Source organism: Macrobrachium rosenbergii, chromosome 33 (assembly GCF_040412425.1).
Source record: "Macrobrachium rosenbergii isolate ZJJX-2024 chromosome 33, ASM4041242v1, whole genome shotgun sequence".
NCBI classification, from domain to species: Eukaryota; Metazoa; Arthropoda; class Malacostraca; order Decapoda; family Palaemonidae; genus Macrobrachium; species Macrobrachium rosenbergii.
In genome coordinates, this window is record NC_089773.1 from 6,831,008 (window position 1) to 6,845,396 (window position 14,389).

At 34.3% G+C, this 14,389-nt stretch overlaps 1 protein-coding gene across 9 annotated transcripts in view; it reads left to right on the plus strand.

Moving 5' to 3' along the window:
• The first annotated feature begins 1,183 nt into the window (after window positions 1–1,183).
• The window catches only part of LOC136855869 (lachesin-like), a 112,431-nt gene continuing 99,225 nt past the window's right edge, over window positions 1,184–14,389 (plus strand). For 7 of the 9 annotated variants that reach the window (XM_067133264.1, XM_067133267.1, XM_067133268.1 and 4 more), the window contains exons 1-3: window positions 1,187–1,627; window positions 9,620–9,673; window positions 14,326–14,355. The gene's annotated coding sequence lies outside the window, so the exon portion shown is untranslated. Of the gene's footprint in view, window positions 1,628–9,619; window positions 9,674–14,325; window positions 14,356–14,389 lie in introns of all 9 variants that reach the window. The other 2 variants (XM_067133265.1, XM_067133262.1) reach the window with 2 other exon arrangements.

Genomic DNA, 14,389 nt, shown 5'->3' on the forward strand with positions numbered 1-14,389 from the left:
CTCTCTCTCTCTCCATTTTACGCCATCCAAAACACCTGATAAAATTCAGGGTTAAAACTCGTAACAGACGTTGGGAGTCCAGTGTAAGAGAGAGAGAGAGAGAGAGAGAGAGAGAGAGAGAGAGAGAGAGAGAGAGAGAGAGAGAGAGAAGCTGTTACACACAGAAAGAAATATATGGGTACACACAAGCACAATGCCTCTAATTTTTGGGATGAAGTCGCTGGTCTCATACCCTCCTGATTATGACCCACCACAGTTAACTAACCATCATATACACTAGGCTTATAAAACCAACTCTTAAACCGGTCTGTCTCAGTCAGGACTCGAATCTCTGTTCTTTTGTCAATTTTATTATTTAGATGTTGGTCAGTTTCTACATTTCTGCAGGTACCTAAAAGACCCACAGCCTTTGCGACGCCAGTTTCAGCTAACCAGTCTATCAATAGCGTCTCAACACAGGATTCGAACCTTTATCAAAGATTTGGGTCATTTTCTGCGACGCCAGTTGACAGAGGCCAATCAATCATGCGCCGAATTCTCTTTTTAATAATAATAATAATAATAATAATAATAATAATAATAATAATAATATTTGATCCAGATTAATAATAATAATAATAATAATAATAATAATAATAATAATAATAATAATAATAATAATAATAATAATAATAATTCAGAAGAATGAAAAAAATGACAAACGGGAAAAAGAAATACTGATAAATAATCCGATAAATTCGAAGGAAAATCGACAAACTTGAACAGATAATTGAGAAATTTAAGAAAGATAAAGATTTCTGGAAATTAGGAAAAAAAGATTAAGAGAAATGAGAAAAATATATTTAAAAAATTGTTGGAAAGAGGACGAAGACGGAAGCACTTACAAATCCCCAATAAACAGGCAACGGAACTAAGGTGGTCCCGGCCCCCCTCCCCGTCCCCCAGGAAAGAAATAATAAAAAAAGAGAACGCCTCCAATCGGCTTTTATTCTCTCGATCATGAACAGTCATATTTTCCTTCAAGGCGAACTGCGCTGGCGCAGTGCAGCCCCCGCCCCACCCACCCGGGGGGAGGTGGGGGAGGGGTCTGGCGTCTCGGGGAAGTGGTAGGAGGGAGGGGAAGGGGAAAGGGGGAAGGGGGAGAAAGAGAGGGAGACGTAACAGGGTCGTTGGCGATACTCACGACACAGTTCCCCGTTTGACTCTCGTCTGGCCGCGCGCGCGCTCTCCGCCAAGCTTCTTCCTTCGACAGTTGCGACAGCGAGCGAGCGCGTCTCTCTCTCTCTCTCTCTCTCTCTCTCTCCCTCTCTCTGTCTCTCCCCCTGTCTATCTGTCTCTCCGTAGAACTGTCTGTCTGTCAGTCTACTCTCTCTCTCGATCTCTCTCTCTCTCCGAGTCACAAGAAGCAGGAGAGGCATTTTGGTCAAGTCGTCCACAGGGCATCTTGATCTATCCTAAACTCCTCTTCCTCTTCCTCCTCCTCCTCCTCCTACTACTACTACGCCTTCTGCAGGACCTCTTCCCCATCCTCCTCCTCCTCCTCAAAACCCTACTACTTCATCCTCATTCCTCGTAGGACGTTGCCTTAAAGGATTCCCGCTGCAGGAGGGCGCAGAAGACGGCGACGGTGAGTTTTTGGGGAGACGAGTTTTGTACGAGTTTTGTCTTTTAAGGGGTGGGTAGGATACGGCTCACAGGACATTTTATAAAAGATCCTATAGGAATCTAGTTTTTGGCCTCGTAGGAACTTTAGGATACGGCGACATGTGGTTTTTTAATGAGTTTTATTTTAAGAGATTGATATAAAAGATTTTATAGGACTAGGTTTTGGCCTCCCAGAAATCTTAGGATACGGCGTGAATATAATTCTTACGGGTTTTATTTTAAAAGGATGGGTAGGATACGAGCTATAGGATTTTTTTTTTTTTATAAACGATACTATAGGAATCTAGTTTTCAGCCTCAGGATACGGCCGTAGAGGAGTCGTGACTTAAGGTAGGTATCAATTTCGGATACAGCATTTTCCGCATAAGGTACCTTTCGGATACGGCCGCCTATACGAGCGAGTTTTGATTCAAGTGCGGCTCGCTATAACGTGAGTTTTAGGCAACGGCTCCTTCGTGAGTTTTGGATACGGTTGTCTGTCTGTCTGTCGTTAGGGATATCTCTCTCTCTCTCTCTCTCTCTCTCTCTCTCTTTATTTATTTATTTCGTAATATTTCCATTCATTAGTTCTCTGTGCATTTTACCATCTGATTTTAACTCTCTCTCTCTCTCTTTATTTTCACAATCAGTTTTATTTGCATTTTAATTTTACCGTCTGATTTTGACTCTCTCTCTCTCTCTCTCTCTCTCTTTATTTTCACTAATCAGTTTTATTTGCATTTTAATTTTACCGTCTGATTTTGACTCTCTCTCTCTCTCTCTCTCTTTTGTAATATTTTCATTAATCAATTTTCTGTACATTTTACCGCCTGGTTTTCTCTCTCTCTCTCTCTCTCTCTCTCTCTCTCTCTCTCTCTCTCTCTCTCTCTCTCTCTTTTGCCCAGACCCGATGAAGACGAAGGAGTTGAACGGTCTAACAATAAACATTACCGCTGGACCACGAGGCAAGCGACTGATTGATTGAAAGGCTGCAAATTATCTGGCGTCGCGGGTATCGTGGTCAGTGACGCCGGGCGGGCGGTGCGGAGCTTAGCTGATAATTTTCGCCTTAGTTATAAATTTCGTTTTCGATAATTATTACAGTAATCCAGTGATTCTTCTTCTTCTTCTTCTTCTTCTTCTTCTTCTTATTATTATTATTATTATTATAATTATTATTATAATAATAATAATAATAATAATAATAATAATAATAATAATAATAATAATAATAATAATAATAATAATAATAACTTCATTATGGTGAAATATATCAGTTTAACTAGAAAAACGATCAGATTTCAGCGGGATTATATTTCAGACAAAAAAAATCTGGGATTCATAAATCCCTTAAGCTAGTAAAAAATTTTTTATTTATTTTTGTCGAAGGAATTCAGGAATTTTAAGTATTTTACATTCTTGCAAACTCTTTTGATGTGTTTTGATACATATTATATATATTTATATATATATATTATATATATATATATATATATATATATATATATATATATATAGATATATAGATATGCATATAAATTTCTATGTAATCTTTTACAATAGAATTTCCTCGGAAATTCCAAACTTCAAAAAATGAAAAAAAGCTGAAAATAAAAAAATGTCTCAAAACACATTATTCCCATACAAAAATCCCGTAAAAATTTCGGCAGGTGGGCCATACTTAACCTATGTGAATTTGACCCATCGTCTCTAACACCCCTCCTCCTCCCCTCCCCCTCCCCAAATCCCAAGAGGAAACTATAGGACCATCCCCCCAAACGAAATCCGACCGACGGCCGCTTGTGGGCTTATCGGTATTTCGGCCGCATTCATACCTACGACCCGTAAGGCCACGTTTATCGCAAAACCGCGGTCACTACGGGGCGATGACGGTTTTGTAGAGCTCGGCTCGAGTTCTGTAGGATCTCTGTAGGATTTCTGTAAGGGTTTCTGTAGGATTTTGACTCTGGATTCCGTGGGTTTGTTGGGGTTGAAATGTAGAGACTTCGAACTATAAGTTTTCGATTGAAGTTGGCGGTGTTTGAGTTCTGTAGGATTTATGTAGGATTTATGTACGATTTCTGTAGTGTTTCTGTAAGGGTTTCTGTAGGATTTTGACTCAGGATTCTGTGGGTTTGTCGGGGTTGAAATGTCGACTTCGATTTTAAAGTTTTCGATTGAAGTTAGCGGTAAGTCTGAGTTCTGTAGGGTTTCTGTAGAATTTTGAGTCCGGATCCCCTAGGGGTTTCTACAAAATGTCGATCGCTTATTTGGGTTCGAAATGTAGACGTCATTTAAAGCTTTCGACAGAAGTTAGCGGTAAATTTGAGTTCTGCGGGATTTCTGTAGAAATGTGAGCCTGGATTCTGTAGGATTCCTACAAAACGATCCTGCCGGCTGTGTACAAAATACCGACTGCCAGTTTTGACTACAAAATAAGAAAACTAAATAACAGAAGGTTTTTCCTCCTGTGATTGATTCTGTAGGAATTCTACAAAATGCAGATGGTAAAACAGGACTTCCTCTACAAAATACCGGACGATACCTGACACAGGATTCTGTTCTAAGCGGAATTCTGTAGGAATTCTACATAAAACGCGGCGGCGGTATGGAAAACTCTACTACAGAACGCTGAGAATAATCCTGTAGGTTTTCTACAAAATTTTGGAGGTGAACTAACGCATGGTTTCGTTCGGAGTAGAATTATGTAGGATTCGTAGAGGATTTCGCTACAGAATGATAAAACGGCGGTAACTTACGACACATTTGCGGTAAACTTTTAAATCTTCTGTTCCACGAAGAATTCTGTAGAGGAGGTCGCTACAGAATGACAATAGTGATTTGTCCTTACCTGAATTCTGTAGGATTTGTATGGAATGTGACTACAAAGTGGTGCAATTACGCTGAAATACTCAAGATCTCTTCCTATGTAGAATTCTGTAGAATTAGCAGAGAGGGTGACTACAGAATGGGGACTGGATTCGTTCTGGCCGGAAGTCTGTAGAATTCGTAGGGGTTTCACTACAAAATGATGAAATGGCGGTGAACTACAAAAAAGTGACGGTAAATTAGCGTCTTCCGTCCTAAGGGGGATTTTATAGAATCTGTTGAGACTTTTTGCTCTAAAATTATGCCAGCTGATTCATTTACAGCAGAACGCTGTAGGATTTTTGTAGAAATTCGCTACAAAACGATGAAGTAGCGGCGAACGGCGTTATATACTTTCTAAAAGAAATGTTGTAAATTTTGTAGAGACGTTCACTACAAAATAAGGATGGTTATTCTTTTCTGAGAGGAATTCTGTAGGTCTAAATGGGCTATCGCTACAAAATATTGAAACTACGGGGAACTGCGAATTGTTGGCGGTGAATTTAAGCCTGCCGCTTCTCTAAAGAATTTTGTAGGATCTGTAGATGATTTAGCTACAAAATTATGAAATGTAGACGGCGAACTAAGGATGCTTTCTTTTTCAATAGGATTCTGTAGAATTTTCAAGGACTCTCTCTACAAAATATTGAGAATTCCTGTAACTACATTGATTGAAAGGTCGGCGAACTACAAAATATTGAAACGTATGTCTGCAAAAAATTGGGATGAAGGTAAACTACAAAATATTGAAACGTCGGTAAACTACAAAATATTGAAAACTCTTTAACTACAAAATAATGGAAATTCAGCCAACTGCAGAATATCGAAACGTCGCTTAGCTACAAAATATTCAAAATTCCATAACTACAAAATATTGAAAAGACGGCGACTAAATAAATACAGACCGTCAATTGTAGAGGCTTCCGTTCTACAGGGAATTTTGTAGAATTCACAAAGACTTTCACTACAAAATGACGAAAAGTTGAAAGTAAATAACGGAGTCTGTCATTCTAAATAGAATAATGTCGATTCTGTAGAATGATCGGACGAATTATAGAGGTGGCGTGAACTTACGATAAAGAATCTATTTTTTCTGTTCCCATATTTCGACGATCATGATGTTTGCGACGCCAGTTTTTCAAGATCAGCTCAATCAATCAGTTAACGGCGAAAAAATGGTTATATGTATATTTGAGAGAGAGAGAGAGAGAGAGAGAGAGAGAGAGAGAGAGAGAGATAGAGAGAGAGAGAGAGAGAGAGAGAGAGAAAATATTTTTTAAATGGTTTCACTCCGTTGCGTTTAGAATTTTTCTAAAATTCTAAAATTCATTCCGTTGCCCGGAGTGGCCCTCTTGATTTTCAATACGTCATATAAATTGATTTTCAATATGTCATATAGATTAATTTACCATTGCTATTTTTAGCGACAAAATTTGACATACAATAGCCAATTTTAGCGACAAAATTTGACACACAATACCCAGTTTTAGCGACAAAATTTGACATACAATACCCAGCTTTGGCGACAAAATTTTCCATATAATAGATAATTTTAGCGACAAAATTGGACACATTATTACCAATTTTAGCGACAAAATTTTGCACTTAATAGCCAGTTTTAACGACAAAATTTTACACTTAATAGTAAATTTTAACGACAAAATTTTACTCTTAATAGACAATTTTAGCGACAAAATTTTACATATAATAGATAATTTTAGTGGACAAAATTTTACATATATAATTTACATAATTTTTAACAGCCAATTTTAGGTAAAATTTGACATATAATACACAATTTGAGCGACAAAATTTTACATATAACAGCCAATTTCAGTGACAAAATTTGACGTATAATAGCCAATTTTAGCGACAAAATTTGACATATAACAGCCAATTTCATTGACAAAATTTGACGTATAATAGCCAATTTTAGCGACAAAATTTTACATATAACAGCCAATTTCAATGACAAAATTTGATGTATAATAGGCAATTTTAGCGACAAAATTTTACATATAACAACCAATTACAGTGGCAAAAGTTTACACCTAATTGTCAATTTTAGCGACAGTGTTTCGCCAGTTTGCCAGCTTTAGCGACAAAAGTTTGCACCAGTGACCAATTTCAGTGAAAAAATTTTCCGCCGATTAGCCAATTTTAACGACAAAATCTGACATATAACAGCAATTTTAGCGGAAAATTTGACATATAACAGCCATTTGTAGCTACAAAATTTGGCCAATTTTGGCGACAAAATCTTAGAACAATAGGCCCAGTTTATTGATACAAAATTTTGTCGAGTTACATCAAAATTTTGTCGACAAATAGACAATATTACCACATCAAAATTTTGTCGACAAATAGACAATATTAGCACATCAAAATTTTGTCGACAAATAGACAATATTAGCACATATAAAAATTTTGTCGACAAATAGACAATATTAGCACATAAAAATTTTGTCGACAAATGGAGAAGAGAATATTTAGTAAATATTTTGCAAAACTTAAACGAAACTAGCAGCAAAATGACAGAAAATATAAACTAACTGAAATATTTGATCACTTGTACACATTTTTCTGCTTCCCAATAGCCTTTTGGGATGAAGTTGCTAGCCTCCAGCCACTTTCTGCCGTGGCTGCAACCGAGCACAATCGACTGACCACCAGGTTACATAAAATCACTATCCAGGTCCATAGAGACTCAAAAAAGATTTTTATTTTTGAGCTGACGGTAAATTCCCGCAGCTGATATCGCAGGAGCTTCTATCTCGCTTCTGATTGGCTGGTGATATTTTCCTTCAGTATATTTTTAGCAAAAAATATTATAATTAATGGGATTTAGTGTAAAATAAATTTTTTACTATTATATTATTATTATCATTAATATCTGTTGCAAAATATTTATTATTATTATTATTATTATTATTATTATTATTATTATTATTATTATTATTATTTAATTAAAAATTATTATTATTATTATTATTATTATTAATGACAGCATACACAGTTCAACAATTTGGGCAGCAAATTACCCAAGGCAAAGATTACCTGAGCGTACCTTTCAGGTCACCCAAAACCGATTCATTCACCTGAAGGGGAAGGTTTGTTTATTTTAACTTCTTTTTTTGTCTTCTTTTCTCAGTGTCTGAAGGAAAAAAGAAGGTCAAGAAGGCCGCTTCTGACCGCATATTTTCCCAGGTGAAGGCCAGAGAAGGCCGAGAAGAAGGAATACGGTGTGAAGAAGGATATTCTTCAGAGAAAGAAATATATATTCGCAATGACGTTTATCTCGGTATAAAAATGGCACCTCGGTTCGGCTTCAGTTGTTCCATTTTTCTTGCAACTAGCTCTCTCTCTCTCTCTCTCTCTCTCTCTCTCTCTCTCTCTCTCTCTCTCTCTCTCTCTCTCTTCTCTGTTCTATGCTACTGTGGCTCGCGTTGCGTTGTTTATTGACGAAAAACAGGGAAAACACAAGTCAGAACGATTGTTTCAACGCCATTTTTAACGTTTGAGGTGATTCTGACAAAAATAGGCCTATGTTTTTACTTCGTGCTTTAAATATTCGCAAATAATTCTAGATATTTCCTCTTCTGGACAGTAGCAGGTCTTCCTGTCTATATTCTATAGTCAATATTATTGTTCTAGGTCTACCAGTAATGTCAAAATTGACGGTGATATAAGATATTGTCGAGACGGTATGTCCCTACTTTGGTGAAGCACTGATGAAGATACCTCTGTCTGCAAACTTATTTAGGGACAAAGGTTAAGAAAAAGTTGACCCCGGACTGGAAGATGAAAATACAAAAGTGGAGTTTACAATCCTCAGACTATCTTGAAAATTTAAGGGAACAGTGCTACAATCCTCACCAAGTATATCTTTGGCACAATCGAGTTTTCTGTACGGCGTATAATGCTGTATGAAAACTCAGTTACGGCCCATGAAACTCTCTGCCGCGGCCCATGACGCTTTCCGCCGTGACCCGGTGGTGGCTTGTGTTGTTGACACCTATAGCGATGCCAGACGCACGATCATGGCCAACTTTAACCTTAAATAAAATAAAAACTACTGAGGCTAGAGGGATGCAATTTGATATGTTTTGTGATTGGAGGGTGGATGATCAACATACCAATTTGCAGCCCTCTAGCCTCGGTAGTTTTTAAGATCTGAGAGCGGAAAGAAACTGTGCGGACGGACAGACAAATAGCCCACTCGATAGTCTAACAAGCAGAATTAATAATAATTTTTAATAAATCAATAATTTTACCATAATTTTCATTCTATAAGTTAGGTTTGGATGGAGGTGGGGGGGCACCAAAACACAGCTAGCATACAATTTCTTGAGAACATCACAGCGCCTTGCCATGACTGAAAGTTTTCATTGTAAAGATTATCAGCGAAGTTACATTAGCTCGAATTTGACAAAGCTACGAAGCTTCTTACATGTTCTTCAGTAGGTGCACATTCGATCAAGGAAAAGCTGAAGAAGTTGGACAGCTAAGTGGGGAAATATCAAAGCTTTGTAACTTGGAATGTTGCACTCAAGTTGACATAGTATCACTTATATTCCTTATAGTTAACCCTTCAGTCACTTGGTCCTTGCAAATCCTGTCTGTCCCTAAGCCACAGGTACAAGAAGCAATATTTTCTTTGTTCGCTGTATGTGAACTTATCATTCATGCTGTGATGCGCATTCTGGTGTCATCTTGAAGCGAAATACTATGCTACGTGGAAAAAGAGCAAAATAAATAAATAGATAGATAAATAAATAAATAAATAAAGGTTCAAAGCTGCATTAAAATCGCTCTTATTTAGTCCATCAGGCTGACACATTTTATACGCCAGTTATAGTTTATAGTTATATTGACACTTTCAAACTTGGTAATTTTTCTGAGCCTAAAGATATACAGTTTAGAATCTAATCTGTACATAGTTTATAGCTTCCTAGAAACTTTCAAACTTGGTAAATTTTATCAAAGTAAAGATTTACAATATGAAATTCTTCTGTAAATCTGTCCTAAACACTTATTGACCAGTACAGTGTAGTACTGTACAATTCAAGGAAACTGAGATATTACAATATCTTCTCTTCTGTTGCAGAATCGTCGCCGTCAGCTAGAACCCACTAGGCTAGGGTAATCCAGGCTGTCTAGGGTGAGTAATCTTATCTTTTCAGTCTTGTTAAGTGAGTTAACCAGATCTTCTCATTCTTGTAAAGTAGTTTAACCAGATCTCTCCGTCCTTCTCATCCTTGTCAAGTAGTTTAACAGATCTTTCAGTTCCACAAAGTGGTTTAGCCAGGTCTATTGGTTCTTGTAAAGTAGTTTAAATAGAGCTCTGATTCTTGTCAAGTAACTTAGCTACGTCAATTGAATCTTGTAAAGTAGTTTAACCAGATCATTTGATTCTAGTAAAGTGGTTTAACCAGAGCTGTTGATTCTTCTGAAGTATTTTAACCAGATCTCTTCATCCTTCTCATCCTTGTAAAGTAGTTTGACCAGAGCTTTCAATAACTGCAAAGTTGTTTAGCCAGATCTTTTGATTCTAGTGAAGTAGTTTAGCCACATCTTCTGAATCTTATAGTGTTTTAACCAGAGCTTCTGATTCTTTTAAAGTAGTCTACCCAGATCTCTTCATTCTTGTAAAGTAGTTTAAACAGAGCTTTTGATTCTTGTAAAGTAGTTTAACCAGATCTTTCAGTTCTTACTGAGTAGTTTAAACAGTGCTTTTGTTTATTGCCAAGTAGTTTAACCAGATTTTCTCAATCTTGTAAAGTAGCTTAACCAGAACTTTCAATTCTTGTAGGGTGGTTTAAACAGGGCTTTTGATTCTTGTCAAATAAATTAACCAGATCTCTCAGTTCTTATAAAGTAGTTTAAACAGATCTCTTCAGTCTTGTCAGGTAGTTTAACCAGATCTTTCAGTTCTTGTAGACTTGTTTGACCAGAACCTTACATACTTGTAAAATTGTTTAGCTAGATCTTTTCACCCTTTTAAAGTAGTGGTGTTTAAATAACCAGTTAAAAATTGATTTATTTTTTAATGAATTGCAAGTTTGTAGAATAAAAAAGCCTCATAAATGAGCTGTGAAGTGACTGAATTTGTAAGGCTGATACGGTAGTACTTGGTGACAATGAATAGATGTTGCACATATTGGTGAAAATGTTTGAATGTCTATAGAACCTACTGATTATATTTAATAGAGTCATGTGAATATAGTGGGTCATCCTCCTCAGTGGAATTTTAAATTCACGATGCCATGTAATCTCAAGATACGTTTTTCCACCGACAATTCCGATTCCAAATTTCGGGAATGAAATAAATACTTGCCTATTCACGCAAGGATTCGAATCCACTGGAAAACACAGTGACCCATACAATAGCTGTAGCAAGATTCCTACTTAATGTATTGGATAGAAGAGGTAATGGAATAGACTTGGAAAGTACGAAGGGATTGTTGTGCCAACTCCTCCTTACAGAAGTGAAATGTGATTGAATTAAATGATTTACAAATGGCAGAAGCTATAAGGCTGAAACGTCCACAGAGGATTGAAAGACATAACAAAGACGCGTTAACAAGGACTGAAAGGTTGAGAGATACAGGGATCCCAAAGAGATAACAAGGTTAGTATAGGTGGTTTGGTTCTGTAGAGAGGAAGGGAGAAAATAGTTTCAAGAAAGGTGTGACTCATTTTCAAATCACATGAGGACGAAGGAGAAGCAGGTGAGATGGTGAAAGTGTTAAAAAAAGGCCATTATCATGCGCTGGCAACCTATACATCAAAAGTTCATCAGATTTCTTATTTGTAGGTTGCCAGTCCATGATAATGAAATCTCAACCCCAAGGAGCTTATAATAAAAATTCTGAGTTGTTTGGGCCAGTGGATGCTACACACAGGAAAAATGAATATGTGGATATCAGAGAAACATAATGACTACTGAAAAGGGGAATTATATATATATATATATATATATATATATATATATATATATATATATATATACAGTATATATATATCGTAGATTGTTCTAATTATTTACATTCTAGATTATTACAGTTCATTAAAATCTAAAAGAATAATTTCTTATATAAATCATGATAAATCATTATAACTCAACTTATCGTAATATTTTGATCAAAATCACTTTTATTTATTTCATTTCCAGTGATCATCTTATATTCTGGCTTAGAATATTAAAATTAATTATATTATATACCTGGTTATAATTTGTACAATTATTAATGATCATAATTTGAATGGTTTCTGTGATGATATAAATCTTAATGATTTATATTAAAATTCTTATTATTATATTCTATATGTTAGAGAATTATTAATATAAACTGAAAAATAATTCACGATAATTCATGCCATTACAATTTTGAATCATAATTCATAATTTGTTTATTTGAGTATGATTTATTGTAATTTAAATCGTAATCGACCATAACTTATGCAAAAACAGTTTATCATGTTATTATAATTTACATCAACTATATAATTATAATTTAATCGTCATATTTGACAATTTATATTCTTAATTTTATCACCATTATTCACTAATTATATTTTTATGATTTTATCACCATAATTCACTAGTTATATTCTTATGATTTTATCACCATAATTCATATGTATATTCTTATAATTTTATCATCATAATTCACAATTATATTCTTATGATGTATCACCGTAATTCACATTTATATTCTTATGATTTTATCATCATAATTCATAATTATATTATAAATTTATCACCATAATTCACAATTATATTCTTATGGTTTTATCATCATAATTCATAATTATATTATAAATTTATCACCATAATTCACAATTATATTCTTATGGTTTTATCATCATAATTCACTGTTTTATTTTTATGATTTTATCACTATAATTCACTGTTATATTCTTATGATTTTATCACCATAATTCACATTTATATTCTTGTGATTTTATCACCATAATTCATTAATTATATTCTTATGACTTTACTACCACAATTCACATTTATATTCTTATGATTTTATCACCATGATTCATAATTATATTATAAATTTATCACTATAATTCACAATTATGTTCTTATAATTCTATCACCATAATTCACATTTATATTCATAACCATTTATATTCTTATGATTTTATCTCCATAATTTACAATTATATTCTGATGATTTTATCCCCATGATTCACATTTATATTCTTATGATTTTATCACCATGATTCACATTTATATTAGTATGATTTTATCGCCATAATTCACAATTATATTATAAATTTATCACCTTAATTCACAATAATATTCTTATACTTTTATCGCCATAATTCATATCTATATTCTTATAATTTTATCACCATAATTCACAATGATATTCTTATGATTTTATCATCATAATCCACTAATTATGTTCTTATGATTTCATCACCAAAATTCACAATTATATGATAAATTTATCACATTAATTCACAATAATATTCTTATAATTTTATCACCATAATTCATATCTATATTCTTATAATTTTATCACCATAATTCGCAATGATATTCTTATGATTTTGTCACCATAATTCACAATGATATTCTTATGAGTCAGTCACCATAATTCACAATGACATTCGTATAATTTTATCACCATAAATCACATTCATATTCTTATGAAATTATTTCCCCATAATTCACAATTATATTCTTATGATCTTATCACCATGATTCACAATTATATTATAAATTCATCACCATAATTTACAATTACATTCATATAATCTAATCACCTTAATTTAAAATTTCAACCACCATACTTTACTTATAAGTCTCCATAACCAACTATAAAAACGCTTTCAACCTCACAGACGCGAGAAATCTATGGGATTCATCTCTCATAAATTCTTTCTAATTGGACGGTCCTGCGTCTGCGCGCGAGAGAATTACGGGCAACGGAATAGCGTTTGAGGGCATGGTTGAAGATATTGCAAGTAATAATAGTTATAAATGTGTATGTTTGCGCTGCGAATGCTTGATATGCCCTGGTATGTACAGTAAAATGGAATGGGTACAATCATAAGTTTTGTTTCAGTACATGACTGCGGCAATCTTCAGGTAGCTAGTCGACTCTCTCTTATATTATATATATATATATATATATATATATATATATATATATATATATATATATATATATATATATATATATATATATATACATATGATAGAGGTAATCAGCACACGATCACACGTGGAACAGAAATGAATTTCTGACTCATCAGGATCGAACCCAGGTCTTTCAGTTGTGAAAGGCAAGGGTGCTACTGGTGTGGTCTGCTTGGTAGCGCCCTTGGCTTTCAATTGAACGACCTGGGGTTCGATTCCGATGTGAGTCAGAAATATATATATATATATATATATATATATATATATATATATATATATATATAATATATATATATATATATATATATATATATATATATATATATATATATATATATATATATATATATATATAAAGGTTTAAGGTAACTCCAGAAGGTTAGCATTCAAGTTTTCTGCAAATCTCTGGGGTGAGGTTGCTAGACCCTACCCTTTTTCCAGATACATATAAACTTGTATCAATCTCTTCCTAATCTTGTTTAAAACTACAGAGTGGGGAGAAATGCAACTTACTTTATTCCCGTGTTTCGTTCAGTTTATTTCTGTTAGGCTTCAGGGGAAGTTTATTTTTGGATATGAATTCCTTCATTTGTTTTATTATCACAATTTTGTGTTTAAATCCTAAAAGTTTTTTCTTTTCTTCTTTTCAGACACTATGGCTATTTTCTACTGGACACCTGGTGAGTAGAATAATAAATATATATATATATATAT